The sequence below is a fragment of the Arachis hypogaea genome, chromosome 3, assembly GCF_003086295.3.
Source record: "Arachis hypogaea cultivar Tifrunner chromosome 3, arahy.Tifrunner.gnm2.J5K5, whole genome shotgun sequence".
NCBI lineage: Eukaryota > Viridiplantae > Streptophyta > Magnoliopsida > Fabales > Fabaceae > Arachis > Arachis hypogaea.
Genome location: NC_092038.1, coordinates 71,268,172 through 71,279,324, shown reverse-complemented (window position 1 = coordinate 71,279,324; position 11,153 = coordinate 71,268,172). Strand labels below are relative to the sequence as shown.

Here is an 11,153-nt window from a genome sequence, read left to right as displayed (position 1 = left end):
TTTTTATTAGTTTTTAGTTAAAATTCACTTCTCTGGGCTTTACTATGAGTTTGTGTGTTTTTCTGTGATTTCAGGTATTTTCTGGCTGAAATTGAGGGACCTGAGCAAAAATCTGATTCAGAGACCAAAAAGGACTGCAGATGCTGTTGGATTCTGACCTCCCTGCACTCGAAGTGGATTTTCTGGAGCTACAGAAGCCCAATTGACGCGCTCTCAACGGCGTTGGAAAGTAGACATCCTGGGCTTTCCAGCAATATATGATAGTCCATACTTTGCCCAAGATTTGATGGCCCAAACCGGCGTACAAAGTCACCCTCAGAAATTCCAGCGTTAAACGCCGGAACTGGCACCAAAATGGGAGTTAAACGCCCAAACTGGCATAAAAGCTGGCGTTTAACTCCAAGAAGAGTCTCTACACGAAAATGCTTCATTGCTCAGCCCAAGCACACACCAAGTGGGCCCGGAAGTGGATTTTTATGTCATTTACTCATCTCTGTAAACCCTAGGCTACTAGTTCTCTATAAGTAGGACCTCTTACTATTGTATTTTCATCTTTGGACATCTAGTTCTTAGATCATATCTTGGTTCTTCTGGTTCCCTCTCTGGGGCCGAAGCCAATGATCACACTATCACTTATGTATTTTCAACGGTGGAGTTTCTACACACCATAGATTAAGGTGTGGAGCTCTGCTGTACCTCGAGTATTAATGCAATTACTATTGTTCTTCTATTCAATTCCGCTTGTTCTTGTTCTAAGATACCACTTGTTCTTCAACTTGATGAATGTGATGATCCGTGACACTCATCATCATTCTCACCTATGAACGTGTGACTGACAACCACCTCCGTTCTACCTTAGATTGGGTGGATATCTCTTGGATTCCTGATACACGACGCATGGTTGATCGCCTGACAACCGAGTGCTCGCCTGACAAACGAGCCAGCCATTCCGTGAGATCAGAGTCTTCGTGGTATAGGCTAGAACTGATGGCGGCATTCAAGAGAATCCGGAAGGTCTAACCTTGTCTGTGGTATTCTGAGTAGGATTCAATGACTGAATGACTGTGACGTGCTTCAAACTCCTGAGGGCGGGGCGTTAGTGACAGACGCAAAAGAATCACTGGATTCTATTCCGGCCTGATCGAGAACCGACAGATGGATAGCCGTGCCGTGACAGGGTGCGTTGAACATTTCCACTGAGAGGATGGGAGGTAGCCACTGACAACGGTGAAACCCTTGCTTAAGCTTGCCATGGAAAGGAGTAAGAAGGATTGGATGAAGACAGTAGGAAAGCAGAGAGACGGAAGGGAAGGCATCTTCATACGCTTATCTGAAGTTCCTACCAATGAATTACATAAGTATCTCTATCTTTATCTTTATGTTTTATGCGTTTATCACCATACCCATTTGAGTTTGCCTGACTAAGATTTACAAGGTGACCATAGCTTGCTTCATACCAACAATCTCTGTGGGATCGACCCTTACTCGCGTAAGGTTTATTACTTGGACGACCCAGTACACTTGCTGGTTAGTTGTGCGAAGTTGTGTTTATGCCATGGTATTGAACACCAAGTTTTTGGATTCATTACCGGGGATTATTTGAGTTGTGAAAAGAAGAGATCACAATTTCGCATACCAAGTTTTTGGCGCTGTTGCCGGGGATTGTTGAGTTTGGACAACTGACAGTTCATCTTGTTGCTTAGATTAGGTATTTTTTTTCGGAATTCTTGAAGATGAATTCTAGAGTTTCATGATGATTTGTTGAAGTCTGGCTGGCTGAGAGGCCATGTCTAATTTCATTGGACCGAGGTTTCAACTTATCATCACAAGAGCTTGTTGATTTCTATCAATCTTGCTTTTGGAGCAGTGATCTGCTAAGGCTTGGCTGGCAATTGGCCATGTCTAGTGTTTTGGACCGAAGCTTTCTTTGAAAGCTTGGCTGGCTGTGAAGCCATGTCTAATTCCTGGACCGGAGTCTTAGACTAAACATTGCATGATTCCTGGAATCCTCATTAAGAATTTTGATACTTTTTTCCACTTAATTTTCGAAAAACACAAAAAAATTTTACAAAATCATAAAATCCAAAAATATTTTTGAGTCTAGTGTTTCATTTTAAGTTTGGTGTCAATTGCATATATTCATTCATGTGTCTTAAGGATCTTCAAGTAATTCTTGATGATTTCTTACTCTGATCTTTGAATTCTTTTGACTTGAGTGTTTATGTGTCTTATATGCATTCTCATTAGTGTCAGTAGTATACAAACTGCTAAGTTTGGTGTCTTGCATGCATTGTTATTTGATTTTAGTTGTATTTTGATTATTCCTTATTATGAAAAATCCAAAAATATTTTTAATTTGTGTCTTTTCAAGTCAATAATACAGAGAATTGAAGATTCAGAACATACAGCAGAGGAATTGCACAGAAAAAGCTGGGCGTTCAAAACGCCCAGTGAAGAAGGACAGACTGGTGTTTAAACGCCAGCCAGGGTACCTGGTTGGGCGTTTAACGCCCAAAAAGGTATAGTTTTGGGCGTTAAACGCCAGAATGTGCACTATTCTGGGTGTTTAACGCCAGGATGGCACAAGAGGGAAGATTTTGTTTTCAAATCAAATTTTTTTTCAAGTTTTCAAAATTTTTCAAAATCAAATCTTTTTCAAATCATATCTTTTCAATCAAATATTTTTCAAAATCAATTTCTTTCTATTTTCAAAAATACTTGCTATCAATCAATGTTTTGATTCAACATTTCAAGTATGTTGCCTTTTCTGTTGAGAAAGGTTTAATGTTTGAATCATATCTTTTCTTGATAGCCAAGTTATTAATTTTTAAAATCAAATCTTTTTAAAATGTTTTCCAAATCATATCTTCTCAATCACATCTTTTTAAAGCTAATCATATCTTCTTAACCACATCTTTTTCAAAATAGCTTTCAATCAAATCTTTTTGATTTCTAATTTCAAAATCTTTTTCAAAAATCAATTGATTTCTTTCTCACTTCTATTTTCGAAAATCAATTAGTGTTTTTCAAAATGTTTTCAAAATCTTTTACTTAATTTTCGAAAATTGCTTCCCTTCTTCTCACGTCTTTCTATTTATGGACTAACACTATTCCTTGATGCAAAATTCGAACTCCATCTTCTTTGATAAGTTCGAATTTTCTACTTCTGCCTTCCATTTTTCTTTTCTTCTGACACCTCAAGGAATCTCTATACTGTGACATAGAGGATTCCATATTTCCTTGTTCTCTTCTCTTTCTTATGAGCAGGAGCAGAGACAAAAGCATTCTTGTTGAGGCTGATCCCGAACCTGAAAGGACCTTGAAGCAAAAGCTAAGAGAAGCTAAGGCACAACTCTCTGTAGAGGACCTAACAGAAATCTTCAAAGAAGAAGAACTCATGGCAGCCGAAAACAACAACAATGCCAACAATGCAAGGAAGGTGCTGGGTGACTTTACTGCACCTACTCCCGACTTCTATGGGAGAAGCATCTCTATCCCTGCCATTGGAGCAAACAACTTTGAGCTTAAGCCTCAATTAGTTTCTCTAATGCAACAGAATTGCAAGTTCCATGGACTTCCATTGGAAGATCCTCATCAGTTCTTAGCTAAATTCTTGCAAATCTGTGACACTGTCAAGACTAATGGGGTTGACCCTGAGGTCTACAGACTTATGCTATTCCCTTTTGCTGTAAGAGACAGAGCTAGGACATGGTTGGACTCACAACCTAAAGAAAGCCTGGACTCTTGGGAAAAGCTAGTCAATGCCTTCTTGGCAAAGTTCTTTCCACCTCAAAAATTGAGTAAGCTTAGAGCGGAAATCCAAACCTTCAGACAGAAGGAAGGAGAATCCCTCTATGAAGCTTGGGAAAGATACAAATAATTAATCAGAAAGTGTCCATCTGATATGCTTTCTGAATGGAACATCATAGGTATTTTCTATGATGGTCTGTCTGAACTATCCAAAATGTCTTTGGATAGCTCTGCTGGAGGATCTCTTCATCTGAAGAAGACGCCTACAGAAGCTCAAGAGCTGATTGAAATGGTTGCAAATAACCAATTCATGTACACTTCTGAAAGGAATCCTGTGAACAATGGGACTAGTCAGAAGAAAGGAGTTCTTGAGATTGACACTCTGAATGCCATATTGGCTCAGAACAAAATATTGACTCAACAAGTAAATATGATTTCTCAAAGTCTGTCTGGAATGCAAAATGCACCAAGCAGTACTAAGGAAGCTTCATCTGAGGAAGAAGCTTATGATCCTGAGAACCCTTCAATGGAAGAGGTGAATTACATGGGAGAACCCTATGGAAACACCTATAATCCTTCATGGAGAAATCATCCAAATTTTTCATGGAAGGATCAACAGAGACCTCAACAAGGTTTCAACAATAATAATGGTGGAAGAAACAGGTTTAGCAATAGCAAACCTTTTCCATCATCTTCTCAGCAACAGACAGAGAGTTCTAAGCAGAATAACTCTGACTTAGCAACCATGGTCTCTGATCTAATCAAAACCACTCAAAGTTTCATGACTGAAACAAGGTCCTCCATTAGAAACTTGGAGGCACAAGTGGGTCAGCTGAGCAAGAAAATTACTGAACTCCCTCCTAGTACTCTCCCAAGTAATACAGAAAAAAATCCAAAAGGAGAGTGCAAGGCCATCAATATGGCCGAATTTTGGGAGGGAGGAGAGGCAGTGAACGCCACTGAGGAAGACCTCAATGGACGTCCACTGGCCTCCAATGAGTTTCCCAATGAGGAACCATGGGAATCTGAGGCTCAAAATGAGACCATAGAGATTCCATTGGACTTACTTCTGCCATTCATGAGCTCTGATGAGTATTCTTCCTCTGAAGAGGATGAGTATGTCACTGAAGAGCAAGTTGGCAAATACCTTGGAGCAATCATGAAGCTAAATGACAAGTTATTTGGAAATGAGACTTGGGAGGATGAACCCCATTTGCTCACCAAAGAACTGGATGACTTGTCTAGGCAGAAACTGCCTCAAAAGAGACAGGATCCTGGGAAGTTTTCAATACCTTGTACCATAGGCACCATGACCTTCAAGAAGGCCTTGTGTGACTTAGGGTCAAGTGTAAACCTCATGCCTCTCTCTGTAATGGAGAAGCTAGGGATCTTTGAGGTGCAAGCTGCAAAAATCTCACTAGAGATGGCAGACAATTCAAGAAAACAAGCCTATGGACTTGTAGAGGATGTTCTGGTAAAAGGGAAGACCATTACATCCCTACTAATTTCATAGTCCTAGAGACTGGGAAGTGCATGGATGAATCCATCATCCTTGGCAGACCCTTCCTAGCCACAGCAAAGGCTGTGATTGATGTTGATAGAGGAGAGTTGATCATTCAAGTGAATGAAGAATCCTTGGTGTTTAAGGCTCAAGGATATCCCTCTGCCATTATGGAGAGGAAGCATGAAGAGCTTCTCCCAAAACAGAGCCAAACAGAGCCCCCACAGTCAAACTCTAAGTTTGGTGTTGGGAGGCCACAACCACACTCTAAGTTTGGTGTTGAACCCCCACATTCAAACTCTATGTTTGGTGTTGGGAGGTTCCAACATAGCTCTGAGCATTTCTGAGGCTCCATGAGAGTCCTCTGTCAAGCTAATGACATTAAAGAAGCGCTTGTTGGGAGGCAACCCAATGTTTTATAATTAACTATTTTCTTTTGTTATTTTATGTTTTTTGTAGGTTGATGATCATGAGAAGTCACAAAATCAATGAAAAAAGCAAAAACAGAATGAAAAACAGGAAGAAAAATAGCACACCCTGGAGGACGCACCTACTGGCGTTTAAACGCCAGTAAGGCTAGCTGTTGGGCATTTAACGCCCAGTCTGGCACCATTCTGGGCGTTTAACGCCAGAAAGGGGCACCAGACTGGCGTTAAACGCCAGAAAAGGGCAAACTCTTGGCGTTAAACGCCAGAAATGGGCACCAGCCCGGCGTTTAACGCCAGAAATGGCTAAAAACGCAATTTTGCTTGCCATTTGGTGCAGGGATGACTTTTCCTTGACACCTCAGGATCTGTGGACCCCACGGGATCCCCACATATCCCACCACTCTCTCTCTCTTCTTCACCCATTCACCAATCACCTCAACACCTCTTCCCCAAAAACCCTTCACTTATCAAATCCCATCTTTCTCTTCACCACTCACATCCATCCTTCATAAAACCCCACTTACCTCACCATTCAAATTCAAACCACGTTCCCACCCAAACCCACCCTCAATTGACCGAACCCTACCCTTCCCCCACTCCTATATAAACCCTCCTTCACTCCTTCATTTTCACATAACCTAAACACCACTTCTCCCCCTTTTTGGCCGAACACAAAGCCATTCCCTTCTTCCTCATTTCTTCTTCCTCTACTCTCTTCTTTCTTCTTTTGCTCGAGGACGAGCAAACCTTTTAAGTTTGGTGTGGTAAAAGAATTGCTTTTTGTTTTTCCATAACCATTTATGGCATCCAAGGCCGGAGAAACCTCTAGAAAGAGGAAAGGGAAGGCAAAAGCTTCTACCTCCGAGTCATGGGAGATGGAGAGATTCATCTCAAGGGTGCATCAAGACCACTTCTATGAAGTTGTGGCCTTGAAGAAGGTGATCCCCGAGGTCCCTTTTTCACTCAAAAAGAGTGAATATCCGGAGATCCGACATGAGATCCGAAGAAGAGGTTGGGAAGTTCTTACCAACCCCATTCAACAAGTCGGAATCTTAATGGTTCAAGAGTTCTATGCCAATGCATGGATCACCAAGAACCATGACCAAAGTATGAACCCGGATCCCAAGAATTGGCTTACTATGGTTCGGGGGAAATACTTGGATTTTAGTCCGGAAAATGTAAGGTTGGCATTCAATTTGCCCATGATGCAAGGAGATGAACATCCTTACACTAGAAGGGTCAACTTTGATCAAAGGTTGGACCAAGTCCTCACAGTCATATGTGAAGAGGGCGCCCAATGGAAGAGAGATTCAAGAGGGAAGCTGGTTCAATTGAGAAGGCATGACCTCAAACCCGTGGCTAGAGGATGGTTGGAGTTTATTCAACGCTCAATCATTCCCACTAGCAACCGGTCCGAAGTTACCATAGACCGGGCTATCATGATTCATAGCATCATAATTGGAGAAGAAATAGAAGTTCATGAGGTTATAGCTCAAGAACTCTATAAGGTGGCGGACAAGTCCTCTACCTTGGCAAGGTTAGCCTTTCCTCATCTCATTTGTCACCTCTGTTATTCAGTTGGAGTTGACATAGAGGGAGATATCCCTATTGATGAGGACAAGCCCATCACTAAGAAGAGGATGGAGCACACAAGAGACCCCACTCATCATGAGATCCCTGAGATTCCTCAAGGGATGCACTTTCCTCCACAAAACTATTGGGAGCAACTAAACACCTCCCTAGGAGAATTGAGTTCCAACATGGGACAACTAAGGGTGGAGCACCAAGAACACTCCATCATCCTCCATGAAATTAGAGAAGATCAAAGAATCATGAGAGAGAAGCAACAAAGACAAGGAAGAGACATTGAGGAGCTCAAGCACTCCATAGGACCTTCAAGAGGAAGAAAGAGCCGCCATCACTAAGGTGGACCCGTTCCTTAATTTCCTTGTTCTTTATTTTCCTGTTTTTCGAATTTTAGTGCTTATGTTTATCTATGTTTGTGTCTTGTGATCATTAGTGTCTTAGTGTCTATGCCTTAAAGTTATGAATGTCCTATGAATCCATCACCTTTCTTGAATAAAAAAACGTGCTTAATTGAAAAAGAAAAAGAATTGCATGAATTTTGAATTTTATAACAGTTTAATTATTTTGATGTGGTGGCAATATTTTTGTTTTCTGAATGTATGCTTAAACAGTGCATATGTCTTTTGAATTTGTGGTTCATGAATGTTGGCTCTTGAAAGAATGATGAAAAAGGAGACATGTTACTGAGGATCTAAAAAATCATTAAAATGATTCTTGAAGCAAGAAAAAGCAATGAAAAAAAAAATTTCGAAAAAAAAGAGAGAAAAGAAAACGAAAAAAAGAAAAGAGAAAAAGAGAAATAAAGTTGTGATCCAAGGCAATAAGAGTGTGCTTAAGAACCCTGGACACCTCTAATTGGGGACTCTAGCAAAGCTGAGTCACAATCTGAAAAGGGTTCACCCAATTATGTGTCTGTGGCATGTATGTATCCGGTGGTAATACTGGAAGACAGAGTGCTTTGGGCCACAGCCAAGACTCAATAAGTAGCTATGTTCAAGAATCATCATATTTTACTAGGAGAATCAATAACACTATCTGGATTCTAAGTTCCTAAAGAAGCCAATCATTCTGAATTTCAAAGGATAGAGTGAGATGCCAAAACTATTCAGAGGCAAAAAGCTAAAAGCCCAGCTCATCTAATTAATACTGATCTTCATAGATGTTTTTGAAATTCATTGCATATTCTCTTCTTTTTATCTTATTTGATTTTTAGTTGCTTGAGGACAAGCAACAATTTAAGTTTGGTGTTGTGATGAGCAGATAATTTGTACGCTTTTTGGCATTGTTTTTAGTATGTTTTTGGTATGATCTAGTTAGTTTTTGGTATATTTTTATTAGTTTTTAGTTAAAATTCACTTTTCTGGGCTTTACTACTAGTTCTCTATAAGTAGGACCTCTTACTATTGTATTTTTATCTTTGGACATCTAGTTCTTAGATCATATCTTGGTTCTTCTGGTTCCCTCTCTGGGGCCAAAGCCAATGATCACACTATCACTTATGTATTTTCAACGGTGGAGTTTCTACACACCATAGATTAAGGTGTGGAGCTCTGCTGTACCTCGAGTATTAATGCAATTACTATTGTTCTTCTATTCAATTCCGCTTGTTCTTGTTCTAAGATACCACTTGTTCTTCAACTTGATGAATGTGATGATCCGTGACACTCATCATCATTCTCACCTATGAACGTGTGACTGACAACCACCTCCGTTCTACCTTAGATTGGGTGGATATCTCTTAGATTCCTGATACACGACGCATGGTTGATCGCCTGACAACCGAGTGCTCGCCTGACAAACGAGCCAGCCATTCCGTGAGATCAGAGTCTTCGTGGTATAGGCTAGAACTGATGGCGGCATTCAAGAGAATCCGGAAGGTCTAACCTTGTCTGTGGTATTCTGAGTAGGATTCAATGACTGAATGACTATGACGTGCTTCAAACTCCTGAGGGCGGGGCGTTAGTGACAGACGCAAAAGAATCACTGGATTCTATTCCGGCCTGATCGAGAACCGACAGATGGATAGCCGTGCCGTGACAGGGTGCGTTGAACATTTCCACTGAGAGGATGGGAGGTAGCCACTGACAACGGTGAAACCCTTGCTTAAGCTTGCCATGGAAAGGAGTAAGAAGGATTGGATGAAGACAGTAGGAAAGCAGAGAGACGGAAGGGAAGGCATCTTCATATGCTTATCTGAAGTTCCTACCAATGAATTACATAAGTATCTCTATCTTTATCTTTATGTTTTATGCGTTTATCACCATACCCATTTGAGTTTGCCTGACTAAGATTTACAAGGTGACCATAGCTTGCTTCATACCAACAATCTCTGTGGGATCGACCCTTACTCGCGTAAGGTTTATTACTTGGACGACCCAGTACACTTGCTGGTTAGTTGTGCGAAGTTGTGTTTATGCCATGGTATTGAACACCAAGTTTTTGGATTCATTACCGTGGATTATTTGAGTTGTGAAAAGAAGAGATCACAATTTCGCATACCAGTTGGTAAGAAAGGGCTTGTGAGTATGATTGAGGGTTATGTTGAGGATATGGTTCGTAGGCATATGGTGGTGGTTCTTGAAAGTCACAAGGTGATTCACCATAGCCATTGGATTGATATGCATCATAGAATGGCTCTTCTTCATAGTGCATTGGTGGAGGTTGTTGCCATGAGGATTGATCATATGCATATGGCTCCTCCCACCTTTGATTGTCCCATCCTTGATACACATTTTCATTACAGTTCTCATCACCTACAAATTGTAACTACAATCATAGCCAAAGTGAGAATTCATGGTAGCAAGAGAAAATAAGAAGCAAAAACTAATAAGAAATAATGAAACAAAATACTAAGACTAGCAAAAACTAGCAAGCAATCCAAAAATCAAGCTATTCACAATATTCACATATATACAATAGCCAATAACACAACACCATTGCAATTCCCCGCAACGGCGCCATTTTGATGATTGGATTTTTGATGGTATAGAATTTCACAAATGAATTCTCGTTGAAAGTATAGTTTCTAAACCAACGATAGTCCTTTCATACAAAAGATTGTTTGTCACAAGTAACAAACCCCTAATTTTATAAACCGAAGTATTCAAACCTTGGGTCGTTCTCCCTAGGAATTACAATAAAGTGTCCTGTTATTGATTATGAGTTATTTTGGGGTTTTGGATAAGAAGCATGATAAGTAAATGGCAATGAAAATAAAATAACAACTATAAAAGGCTCTTGGCAAGGTATGAAAATTATAAGTCCTATCCTAGTTATCCTTCTCAATTGTGATGAGAATTGTTCATTGCTACCACTTAGTTAACCCTTACTAAATAAAGGAAAGTCAAGTGGATAAATTGACTTGAGCCACAAGTCCTAGCCAACTCCCAAGGAAAGACTAGCTTTAGTGTACTCCAAACTAATTAGCAATCTCTCCAATTACCAATCAACAAAGGAATTAGATAACTCAAGTGTCACTAATTACTCTACCTAGGCCAAGAGGAACAAAATCTATACTATATCTAGAAGAGGCATTTCAACAAACACATAAAAGGCAATAAAAGTAATCATTATTAAATGCAAGAATTAAAGGAATCTACAACTACAAAAATAAGAGATCAACAATAGAAAAGCAAAGAAGACACATTTAGTATGAATTACCTCTTATTGAATTGGAAGAATGTAGAAGGAACAATACTAGATCTACAACAAAATATAAGAACAACATAAAGGGAATTACAACAAAAGAGTAGAAGAAGATGAATGTAGCAACAAAGAATTGAGAGGTAGAAGTGGAAGAAAGCAAAGATTAAAACCTAGATCTAAGAACTAATCCTAATCCTAATCCTAGAGAGAAGTGAGAGCTTCTCTCTCTAAAACTAATTTTC

General features: G+C 40.0%; 1 non-coding gene across 1 annotated transcript; it reads right to left on the bottom strand.

The window, feature by feature from the left end:
* Positions 1 to 3,802: 3,802 nt before the first annotated feature.
* Positions 3,803 to 3,910, bottom strand: LOC112793697 (small nucleolar RNA R71). Its single transcript, XR_003198398.1, has one exon. It is a non-coding gene; the product is annotated as a small nucleolar RNA R71 (small nucleolar RNA).
* Between the last annotated feature and the right edge of the window lie 7,243 nt (positions 3,911 to 11,153).